The sequence below is a fragment of the Cucumis melo genome, chromosome 4 (assembly GCF_025177605.1).
Source record: "Cucumis melo cultivar AY chromosome 4, USDA_Cmelo_AY_1.0, whole genome shotgun sequence".
NCBI lineage: Eukaryota > Viridiplantae > Streptophyta > Magnoliopsida > Cucurbitales > Cucurbitaceae > Cucumis > Cucumis melo.
Genome location: NC_066860.1, coordinates 9,466,341 through 9,479,211, shown reverse-complemented (window position 1 = coordinate 9,479,211; position 12,871 = coordinate 9,466,341).

Genomic DNA, 12,871 nt, shown 5'->3' with positions numbered 1-12,871 from the left:
TCAAATTCAAATAAAAGCCTTGTATAGTAGTTTTGAAGTCATGAGAAAAAAAATGATTTCAATTTCCTATCACTTTTCGTAGATGATTTCTCTTTGCTTATAATGCAACCTTCTATCAGACCCTAAACCCTAAAAGGTTAATACTATTTTGGGTTGCATTTATTTTGAAAAGAATATTTGTCCTTTGAGTTTTGCTTCAAAGTCACTTTAACATCCTACGAAATTCAAAAGAAAAGGTAAACAAATTTGGATGAAGTTCATTTGTTAGAAACAAACTCTTTTATTAACCTCAAAACTCACATTTTGGGTATTTCTCTTGTTTTTGTCAATAGAGTAAATATGATTCACATGCTTTTTACCTTCATATATTTCTATTGTTTTTTCTGGGTCCTGGGCTTTTTGTTTTCCAATCCACACACACGAAGATTTACTTCTCTGGAAGCAATGATACAAGAGTAGGATCAATTACTATAACTTTGGAATCTAATTGTAGGATCAAATGTTACTTTGGGATCTAACTGACTAGCAATATGATCACAAAGTATTCTAGTTTCAAATTCACTACCAAATACTTTCTCCACTCCACTGCCACTATTACCACTTGTTTTTGTTTGTGGTAAGAATTCTAAATTTCGTTTTCGTTTCAAATGTTTAGAAGATTTAAGTATTATTGTAAGAATTTTGTATTTCATTATGAAGATCGTAAGTTAGAAGTTTTTCACGATCATTTACATTAAACTAAAAATTCTATATCTCATTATGAAGATCATTTTTGTTTTTGTTTGTGGTAAGAATTCTAAATTTCGTTTTCGTTTCAAATGTTTAGAAGATTTAAGTATTACTATAAAAAAAAATTATTTCATTACAAAGATCGTTAGTTTTAAGTTTTTCACGAATATTTACATTGAACTACACTATCGTTTACCACTATCAACACGATTGTTTACTTCATATCAACATGATCGTTTACTATATTTAATAGATCACCATGGTCAAACGACCGTGTACCTAAGTCAACATGACCTTTTACTGCATTTAATATGATCGTTTACTATGGTCCAACGATCATTTAATATATACTATTTCACTGCATAATCGTCTATTCGTGCATTGTGTTATTATTATTGTTTTGTACATTTCATTCTTTTATTAAGTGATAGATATATATATCTATGTTTATCTATTTCTTTCTATCACTATTATGATAGGTGTTTATTATTATTTTATTCTTTCTATCACTACGTACATAGATGTATTAATTATATCACACTATTGTTTAGATTTAAATTCATTTTTCCATCATTTAAAAAGAACTGCACGATCGTGTGGATACGATCTAAACGATCGCTTACCTAGTCAACACGATTTTTAGCATGGTCAATGCGATCATTTAGACAAGCCCTTTTTCCATCGTTTAAAAAGAACTACGCGATCATGTGAATATGATGTAAACGATTGCGTACCATAGTCAATTTTATCGTTTAATGTGGTCAACATGATCGTTTAGATTTGAAGCATTTTTCTTATCATTAAAAAGAACTACATAATTGTGTTGATACTACCTACATGATCGTGTTTCATTTCCTACACAAGCGCGTATCATAATCGTTTAGAAGAAGAATTACACGCGCATGTGTGATCGATTAATCGCGTGTTGAATGTGGTATTTTTGTTATTTCCTATTGTGGGCCTGTGGGCTTCTTCTGTTTTCAAAATTGTTCTATACAGTATAAATATTTTTCCGATTTGTTATATTTTTAAAAAAACCCGTAAATAATTAAATACATAATTCCCTAAACATTTAATTTTATAACTTTTGGGATGTCCAAAAAACCTTTTGTCCAAAAAAACTTTTTAACTTCCAAACATTGCATCTCTTCAACTTCTTCATTTGAATCAATTTTGATTTTTGATTTGTATCTGAGAAGAACCCCTAGGCGTTGGATCTAAGTACCATGTTAAATAACAAGACCTAAAGAACTCAACCCCAACAACCTTAAAATCAATTTGATTTCAACGCCTAAGATAGGCTAGATCCAAGTTACTTAGGTGATCTAATAAACTAAGGATTGGACAAAGTTAGAAACTCCCATAAACACTTGATCTTCAAAGCACTCCACAAATAAGGTAGATCAATTCTTAATTGAATGCTTCAAATATTCATACATTCTATCACAAGAACACACAATAACAAAATTCTACATTTTAGAATTTTCAAATTTCATTCATCCAAATTCTTATTTTAAATGTGGAAATTACATCCTTATTTTTACTAATTAAAATATTAAATGAAAGATCACAACATTTAATTATATGCCATTTCAATTACTATAATAAATGAAAACACATAACATTAAATAAATACATAATTCCATAAACATTTAATTTTATGACTTTTTAGTTGTTCAAATAACTTTTCAACTTCCAAGCATTGCATTATCTCTTCAACTTCTTCATTTGATTCAATTCTGATTTCTTCGTTCGTATCACAAACTTTGAACATAGAACTTCTACTTCTAGTGCTAATGCCATGGATGACTCTTCAAGTAAAATTTTTATTCCTTCATTATTCCTTTAACTAACAATACTTCTTCCTTGCAAAATAATGACTTACATAAAAACAAGGAAGTGGAGACTTCCAGGTGATATGAAGCATGTAGAAAGGCGTCCAACACAGACATCTCCTTTTAATCAATTGCCGCCTCCTCCATTTCCTAGTTGCCCAAAGAAGAAAGGCAATGAACAACAATTTCACAAGTTTTTGGAAATCCTGAAGCAACTTCACATTAATATCCCATTTGTTGATGCATTAGAGCAGATGCTGATAAACAGAGCTACCTCAATCACGTTTGAGAACTTCCCTTATTTTAGGTGAACCCCCATAACACTAATAAGAATAACCTCGATTAAACAAATAGTTAAACAACTCCAAGAAAGCTAAACAGATTTTGGCTTGGAAAGATTGATCAAATATCAAGAAGAAAGGTGAACTTATTCCTAATTTCAAGATTTCGAACTCTCCACAATCTAATTAATCAAACTAGATTGAAAGTCCTAAGCATGCATTCTAAACAAGAATACAAAGGAAAGCATAGAGCTTGAGAGATAATACTTTATGAGAAATTTCATTCAAATTCAAGTTGTGTTCAAAATGTGGAAACTACAACCTTATTTATACTAGTTAAAAATGTTATATGAAAGAACACAACATTTAATTTTATGCCCTTTCAACTTCCCTAATAAATGAAAGTACATATCAATAAATAAGTACATATTAAAATGTGAATGATTCTAAAAATGCATTAAAGATGTGAATGAATCTGAACATCTAGATTCATTATGACCCTTAGGTGTCTAAGTGCTCATGCTAGAGCATTATTTATTGAAAAAAACTAAAATTATCAAACTCTTCTCCCAGGGAATGAAATTTGAAAACGAATTGAAAAGAAATTGAATTTTTAGTAAAGGCTCCGATACCAATTGCTCGATGCTAACCGCAAAGAGAATTAGGATCGATAGTTTATAAGAAGGAAGCAATCGAAATATTAAGAGCTTAGTGTTTTAAAGCTCGATAATATTTCGCGATGTGCTTTTCAATACAACTTGGAAGTCTATTTATAAACCTCGGATTTCAATCTTAATTGATATAGAAAAAAATTAAAAGATAAGATCAAATCAGATATGACAGGACCCCTTATCTGATAAGATTTTAGAAAGAAGATAAGATTGAATCAGACAGGACAGGACTACTTATCTGATAAGATTCTCTTTGATCCTTAAATACTTAAAACTAAATTTATTTATACAAAAGAAAAATGGCAAACGTTGGAAAAGTTAAGCTTATCTATATTTATTTAATATACATAATGGATATTTACTAATCCATTACCTAACTTTAATAACTAAGCCTATTTATTCATATTTATGAAACTATTTATTATTTATATTAATTATCTACATAATAAGAGAGGAAATATATTAAGATTTGTCGGCCATTGATCCATGGAGAAAATGAAGCATTTTTTCATATTTTGTCCTTTCTTGCAAGTAGTAAATCATGTATCCATTAATTGTATTTCCTACGACGGATTACTGACTGACCAACAGACTCACCTCGCTTCACTATTGCGACTTACGGTCGGGACCATCGAACGTAGTCGAACGCTCTATGAAATACATAATTTCATTTTAGCTCTTGGACTTGGTCTTTTTTTGCGCTTGTTGTTTTCAATTTTTCCTTGGACTTCTGGATGACAGAACAATATTTACAGAGTAAACTAGAATTTTTACAAAGTTTACTCATCAATTACACTAGAAATGAGAATGTTCATTACTTAATAGAAATCTTCTTTTAGAAGATCCTATATTGATCTTTTTTTTAAAACAAGTTTTTGGATTCGGAGTTCACATAGGTTACGAGTCGAGAAATGGATCGTCCAGATCGTATTTCGGATCTGCTTGCTCTTCATCTTCATGTATGGAAGAAGATGCTGACTTTGAAGATGAAGAAATATTTACTGCTGTTGATAATAATCTCTAGAAGTCTGCATCAGTTGTGGCTTGAGCGAGTGCTGCTAAAAGTTTGGATTTATCATTTAAGAACTCAGCGTTCTTTCTTTGATCAATGTCTTGTAGATATCCGTTCTCTGCCAACCATTCCTTTATGTGTTTGATGGTGGCATGTTGAAAATTGTATTTTTCCCACCATTTGATTTTAAGATTTTTAACCAACATCTTGTATTGAGGACATGATTTTGTATTGTAACTCTAACAAAATATCCATGGACTTTGAAAGTAAAGGCAAAACCTCATTGAATTCTGAAAAGAATTCTTTTGAATTGTTCTTAAGAAATAAAAATATGATTCTTGAATTGGAGTTGGTAGAATATCGTCTGTAAGACAAAATTATTCCACCATTGAATAAACCATAAGGGAAAATTAATTTTGTAGGCGTTTTGACAAAAAGAAATAAACCATGAGTGGTTCCTATTTGAAAACCAAAATACTCTATACCAAGCTTTAATGTAATCTTGGTAGGAGTAGGATTGCGGAACAAAAGGTTTGGAAAGGGATTTTTCTGTAAAAATTCCTTGATTCCAATGAGTTGGATTAATTGCTTTGAAAATTTTAAATTTTGAATAAGCAATTTTTGAAGAATCATTTTTGTCTAGGACATGAGTTAACTCATAGTATTTTCTTGTTTTTCTGAGGTCTTCTAGAAGAAAATTAAAGTTCTCTGGAAAGATTTTTGAAGATGTATTTTCTAAAGTGAGACTTTGATATTCAGATTCTATGATAGGGTTATAAACAACGATAGGTTTTTGAAAATAAGATTTGATCTCGGGTCTTGGCACAAACCGTTTATCAGGAGTGACAACCTGTGAATAAGTTGTAGGAGGAGTAGACTCCCTATTGGATGAAGGAGAGGCATGAGGCCTCATTTGAATGACTTCGCCAGAAGGACGGACGAGATTGGTTGAAGGCCTATGTGAAGTTGATGACTCTGTGGGAGATCCAATTCGTATGTCGGATGATCTTGCTCTGGATCGGGTTACCATGGTAAACCCTAAATCCATTGCATATTGATATGCACTCATAGGTGAGGGTGCAAAATTAGAAGAAGATGGGCGATTGTCCTTTAAAGAGGTAGAGTTTGTTCTTCCTCTAGCACTTCCCTTTTTCGTACTCATCGTCTTTCGAGAGAGAGTTTTTAGAAAGGAGAGAAATTTTTGGAGTTAGAAACTCCCTTGATAGATAATCAGCTAAGGGGTTTTATTCTTCTTTTATAGGCACCACTTCAAAATTAAAGCAAGACAGTATAGCTTGCCATCCAGCAAAAATTTGTTTTGAGACAAGATTTTTTACATATTTTTCCAACTCAAATTTTGAGGCTCTAGAATCAGTTTTGATAATGAATTTTTTTATTAATCAATTCTCTTTGGAATTTTTGAACACAAAGAACTATTGCAAGTAATTCCTTTTTACCAATGAGTAATTCTTTTGTGTGTCATTCCAAATTCCTGAATGGAATCGGATTATTGATTCGGTCTTATCTAGACACTGTTTTAGGATTCCTCCATATCTGATATCAGAGGCATCAGTTTCAACAATAAGATTTTCTTTTGACTTAATAAAAATGAGGCAAGAGATTGATTTGACTAAATACTTAATTTTTTGAATAGTTTGGGTGTGTTTGTCAGACCACAGTTTTGGATTTTTCTTTAACCTTTGGTATAGTAGTTTGCAAATGGGCCTGATGTTTTGGATAAAATCAGATACATAATTTAAACAACCCAAAAACCTTTGAAGTTGAGTTTTTTCAAGGATTTGATCACGAAAATTTGAAGCAAACTCAATTGATCTCTGAATGACCTTAATTTTTCCTAGATGGATTTCAAAACTCAAAAATCTTATTTTTGTTTCAAATAATTTGACTTTTTGTAAAGAGACTACCAAACCATTTCTTTTTATAATATCTATAAAAATATTGATATGCTTAAAATATTTTTCTATGCTTGGAGAAAAAACCAAAACATCATCAATATAAACAATTGTAAAATCTTACAATTATTAAAAATATCATTCATAATTTTTTGAAATTTTGATGGGGCATTTTTTAGCCCAAAAGGCATTACATTCCATTCGTATTGTCCGAACGGAACATTAAAAGCAACTTTATATTTATCTTTTTCATAAATTTGAATTTGCCAAAATCCAGATTTCATATCAAATTTTGAAAATATTTTAGCATTTGCAATTCTTTTGAGTAAATATTATTTATTAGGAATTGGATATCTAATTCATTCCAAAACTTTGTTTAAAGGTTTGTAGTTGATTACTAACCTTAGAACTTCATGCTCCTTTTCGGTAGCGTTGTTGACATAAAAGGCGGCACATGACCATGGACTTTTTGAAGGTCTTATTAGGTTTTTATCTAATAAGTCTTGAATTTTTTCCTGCAATGTGATAGCAAGTCTGAATTCATTTGAATCGGTCTACCCTTTGTTGGGATATCTGATTCTTTGAATTCTTTTGAATATAGAAGATCAACTATGCGTTTTTTTCTTTCCCAAAATGCATTTGGTAAATTGGAATAAATTTCTTTTCCAATTTTTAATTGAATTTCTTTTATTCTATTTTGTATTGAAAATTCTTTCAAATTTTCTTCAATCCTTTTGTAATTAATTTCTTCTTTTAGAAAACTAATTTGTTTTTGTTTTCTTTTTATTTGCTCACTTTTCAAAACATTATTTTCTAAAAGTTTACGAGGTAAAATTGTACTGATAAATTCAAAAATCAATTATTCACCAAATATTTTTGTTACTAATCCTTTTTCTGTTATCGTTATAAGATATAATTGAGTAATAAAAGGTGTTTCAAGAATTAATTCTTGGCGAAGATCTTTAATTAAAAGAAAAGATGTTTTGAAACAATGTTCTTTATTACAAACATGTATTTTTTAAAGTTTAAATTTGATATTTAATCTTTTTGCATTTGCTCTAGTAAGAACCTCTATAGTTTTTTCAAAATATTTTGTAGGAATTAAACCTTCTTGAATACAATTTTGATCTGCACCTGAGTCAATTAGTGCTTTTAAGGTAATTTTGAAATCTTCTATTTTTAGTGTAATTAAACAATATCATTTTTGAAAACTTATTCTCGAAATTCAATTAATTTCATGATTTTAATTGCTTAAAAAATCTTTTCCTAAATCTAAATCTTCTAAATTATCATTTTGTTTCATTTGAGAGATTTTTTTTTTAATTTCTAAAATTTCATACTTATGTTGAGAAATTTCTCTTTCTAAAATGGTATCATCATTTCGCTCATCTCTAGTGAATCGAGTCTCAATACCACTTAGGTAACGCAAACAAAAGGCGCTTGATTCATTCATCACATATGCTTTTGTAATAGAATCCTCAAGACATGCTTTGTTCTGAACATATTGTTTCAAAGTGCGTAGACTTCTTTCAATGAGATACATCCAATCGTAAGAAATCGAACCAATAACCTTAGTTTTATATGGTAAATGAATGGCAAGGTGTACCATAACACTGAAGAAGGTAGGTAAAAATATTCTTTCCAACTTACAAAGTATGATTATGATATTTGTTTGCAATCTGTCCAAATCACTTACTTATCGTTCGATAATAACAGTGTACACGTTTTTCGATAAGAATGTTTGAATACCAACAGGTAGTAATCGATGTAATAAAAAATAACAATCGTACATTTTGAGATCTGATACTTTTTCCTTTCTTTCATTCACATTGTGAAATATTAGAAACAAACCCATCAAAAAACTTAACTAATTTTAGGAACTTGCAAAACTCAACTCGCTCGGTGCTAGTCAACGTGTAGCTCGCGTGTGGCTTGACCATTCAGTTACCAACTTCTATCATGTGTAAATCCTTTCTTGTCTTTAGATCTTGTAGGTCCAATCGAGCATTCGTGGTATCCTTGATTTTTCTTTCGATATTCAACAAGGTACCAACCAAATTGTCACAAACATTTTTCTTAATATGCATTACGTCAAGTTTGTAACGTAACAGTAGTCTGACCAGTAAGAAAATTCAAAAAAATATTCTCTTTGTCCAATTAAGAGCTCTCTTTCTTTTCTAATCTTTTATTGAAGGATGTTTACTCATAACTGAAAACTCCAATTGATCTAGTTATTCCAGTATTTCATGCCCATTCATCACCATTGGAGGAGCCTACCTCTACCTTTCCATCGTGTAGCCTACTTCTACGCCACACGTGGTTCTTAGGAAGATAGCGTCGATGCTCTATGAAGGATATTCTACTTCGTATCCCAAACGACGATCTATCACCCATGCATATGGGACATGCCTGGTACCACTTCGTACTCTACCATGATAGGTCACCATACGCTAGGAAGTCATTAATCGTCCACAACAAGGTTGCATGTAACTGAAAGAACTGTCTGGTAAGAGAATCGTCCGTACCCACCCTGAAATTTTATAACTCTTTTAGTTCCTTAATCAATGATTGGAGATACACATCGATTTTCCTACCAGAAGATCTAAGACCGGGTATGAGCAATGACATAAAGAAATTTGCCTCCTTCATGCATTTCTAAGATGACAAATTATAAGGAATTAACACAACAGAATACATACTGTATGAGATACTTATACGACCAAATGGATTAAACCCATATAAAGTTAACCCTAAACACACATTCTGTGGATCGGAAGGAAAATTAGAAAATTCACAATTAAAGTACTTCCATCCCTCCACATCAGTTGGATGTTTCAACACATCATCTACTTCAACACGTTTACCCATATGTCATCTCATGTCACGAACCCTTCTTGCGAGACAAACAAGCATTGTAATCTCGGTACCAACAGAAAGTGGCGTAATACCTTATGCAGAATTTTTTTCCTCTGTTATGATTAGCCTCATACCAAGCCTCGACACATGTAGGACAATGTTGTAAATCACCAAACTCTTTCCAGTACAATACACAGTCATATTTACACGCATGAATAGTCTCGTATATCAAGACCAAGTTACGAAGTTTTTGTTTGGCTTCATAAAATGAACTAGGGATAGTACTACAACACATTGGAAACGCTACTCTTAAGAATTCTAACAACATGTCGAAGGACTTATTACTCCAACTATTTAGAACCTTGATGTGCATCAACTTACCCAAAAAATTTAAGAAGGAAAATTCAGAACAACCAAGGTACAACTCATTACGTGCTTCATTCAATAAGTCCTTAAATATATTTGTTGTATCTTGTTCTATATCTACCCCAATATTCCTCGATATTTCATCCTCTAAAGTTCAAATGACCTTCCTTTGTTTCCTCTTCCTGTTCAATCGGAGCTTGTAAATCATTCAGCATACCAAACATATCATCTTCTTCATGAAAGTGGCTACCACTAGTTCTTTCATCAAAAGGGTTACTACTAGTTCCTTCATCAAAGTTTTATGTACCTCTATTCAAGCTAACTAACTCTTCATCAAAGTTTTCATATCCAAGGGTCAATTCCACGCTTTACACGTGTCATCTTATTGATTCGTCATGCCATTTAGCCAATCCAATCTCAACATGTAGGCTAAATATAAACGGCGATTAAACATTCCCTTGAGACGTCAACCTTATCTTCTTGGAAATCTAAATTCTTTAATCTCCCCACTCTCTATTTATCTTCTCGAGAAGTAACAAACATTTAGTTTCCACAGCGAGTTGCCTAGTCACCTTAGCAGGACACCTACTTCTTCACCACACTCTCTTAGGTGTAGGCACTTCTCCCACATTACTATGCTAAACGCCTAGTTTTTAGCATCTAACACATGTTTCTTCCTTGCTAGCTATTCTTATTGCATTGCTTACCTTATCGCGATAGACTTTTAGACTAAAAAATTTCTCTTCACGTTGCCTTTTCTCCTCTCGTATCCTTCCTCACAGGATGTCCCATGCTTATACTTATATGAAATAACTTCCTAGTAAGGCTCTTTTTCAATATGACTCTCTTTCTCCAGATTATGGCCTCACAATTGTCGCTCGATTGGTTGAGTGCATCTCCTCGCCTAACGTTCTATTACAAGGCAATACTTCCTTTTTGCCTAAAATCTTGCGATAAGACATATAAAATGTGATAAAACAGGATATAGTTTTTTTGTAGTTTGCAAAACATGAGTTAACCAAATCTTCTACTTTTACTTTTTCCCGCGTTTTCTTCTAGTCCAATGCAATAAGGCTTTCTTATTTTACATAAAAGGTTACAATAACTTGTATTTCTACAAGTTATCAAACTGTCACAAGGTGGAGGATATGTATGGATTACCATAACCTGAATGCACCGACAAAGAAATGCCACTTTTTCTCTCCTTTCATTGACCAAATGTTGGATAGGATTGCTGGAAAGAAGTACTACTGCTTTCTAAATGGCTATTCTGGATATAACCATATCACAATTGCACCAGAAGATCAGCATAAAACCATGTTTACATGTTGCTATGGCACGTTTACTTTTCGTTGCTGTCATTTTGGTTGTGTAACGCACTGGAGACATTTCAAAGGTGTATGATGGAAATATTCTCAGTCTGCCTGGAGAGATCAGTTGAGATTTTTATGGATGACTTCTCAGTTCAATGAATTTCTGAATGGCTTGGAAGCTGTGTTAAAGACATGCGAAGAGACATGACTTGTATTGAACTGAAAAAAGTGTCACTTCATGGTAACAGAGTGAATTGTGCTTGAGCACAAGATCTTCCATGCGAGCTTATAAGTAGACCTTACAAAGATTGATATGGTGAGCAAGTTACCAATGCCTTCTAACATCAAATCATTGCGGAGCTTTTCAAGGCATGCCGAATTCTATAGAAGATTCATCAAAGGATTCTCCCAAATTGCCAAGCCGCTAAGCAACCTTTTTAGTGCCAAAAAACCTTATATCTTTGATGAAAAGTACCACCAAGCATTCCAAACATTGAAAGACGTTTTGACTTCAATAACTATTCTCATCACTCATGATTGGTCGCAACCTTTTGAACTGATGTGTGATGTCAGAGATGTTGCGACAGAGACTATGTTGGGTCAAAAGAAAGATAAGGTGATCCACCCAATATACTACATGAGAAAAACCTTGAATGAAGCTCATGAGAATTACATAGCTACAGAAAGGAGTTATTCGTCGTAGTATTTGCGATTGAAAAGTACATGAGCTACATTGTTTAATAAGAATCATGATGTTCCATAAATACCAATTACCAGTCGAAGACATCAAAGATTAACCAATCATTCATTCTGCACATGTACAAGAATGGTTCATCCTCATTTCCATATGCCACATGTTAATACAAGAGATGAAGGACCATTTTGAGTATTGAATGTTAATGTTTCCTCAGTTGAAGCGGACTATTGGGTACACATTAAGCCTCCATGAACCCAACACATTGAAGATCTCATGATTTAGTTAATATCACATTTTTATTGTATTTCCATTTGTTTTAATATGACAAGTTAGGGTAACTATCATTAATAGGTTAATATTAAAGATGGTGGTTGGAAGATAGAAAGCTTAATTAGTTAATGTGTTATTTTGACTTTTTGGTATCTTGATTAATTAGGATAGAATCTTTAAAAGGCTATATAAGGTCTTTATCCTTCCATTTGCAAAAGAAGACTTTTGATGAATGTTATTTGAAATCTCATATTGAGACTTTACCTTAAATTTTTGAAATTTTTGTGATAGAATGCATGTGAATCATTCAATCTAAACTAGATCAAGTTTGATTGTGGAGTAACTCAATTTAGAACAAGAGGTAGTCTAATCCTAACAATGAGTGACATTTCCAAATCTTGCTTCTAGATCCTCTAACTAAGAGGTAATCTAATCCTAACTTTCTCTTGGTTGATTTAAATTAGTATAAGAAGGTATTAGTTTCTTATTTCAAAGGTTCTTGCTACGTTAGTTAATAACTTGAATTTTTGGATTAAGGTTTAGGATTGTCTTATCATTTGGTATCAGAGCATAGGTTACATCTTTGTGGCCCACTCTAGGATTTATTCTTTCTTTCTTTCTTGAAAACTTTTAATTCTAGTTTTTAATTTCATCTTGTCTTTTCATCCATCGTTCTTTATATCTTTGTCTTATTTCCATCTTATTACGTTTTACATATTAAAAAAGAGTTGAGAAGAAAAGGAAAAAATTAAAGAAAAAAGAGTTGTGAAGAAAAAAGAAAGTTGAGAAGAAGAAAAAATTGTTCTTGCAATATTCATACAAATTGGATTAATCTTGAGTTTTAATCAAATTTTGTATAATTGAATTATTACATTAACTATTTCTATGTTTCTATCATTCCCTAGGTCAATTTTGTCACGCCCTGCCC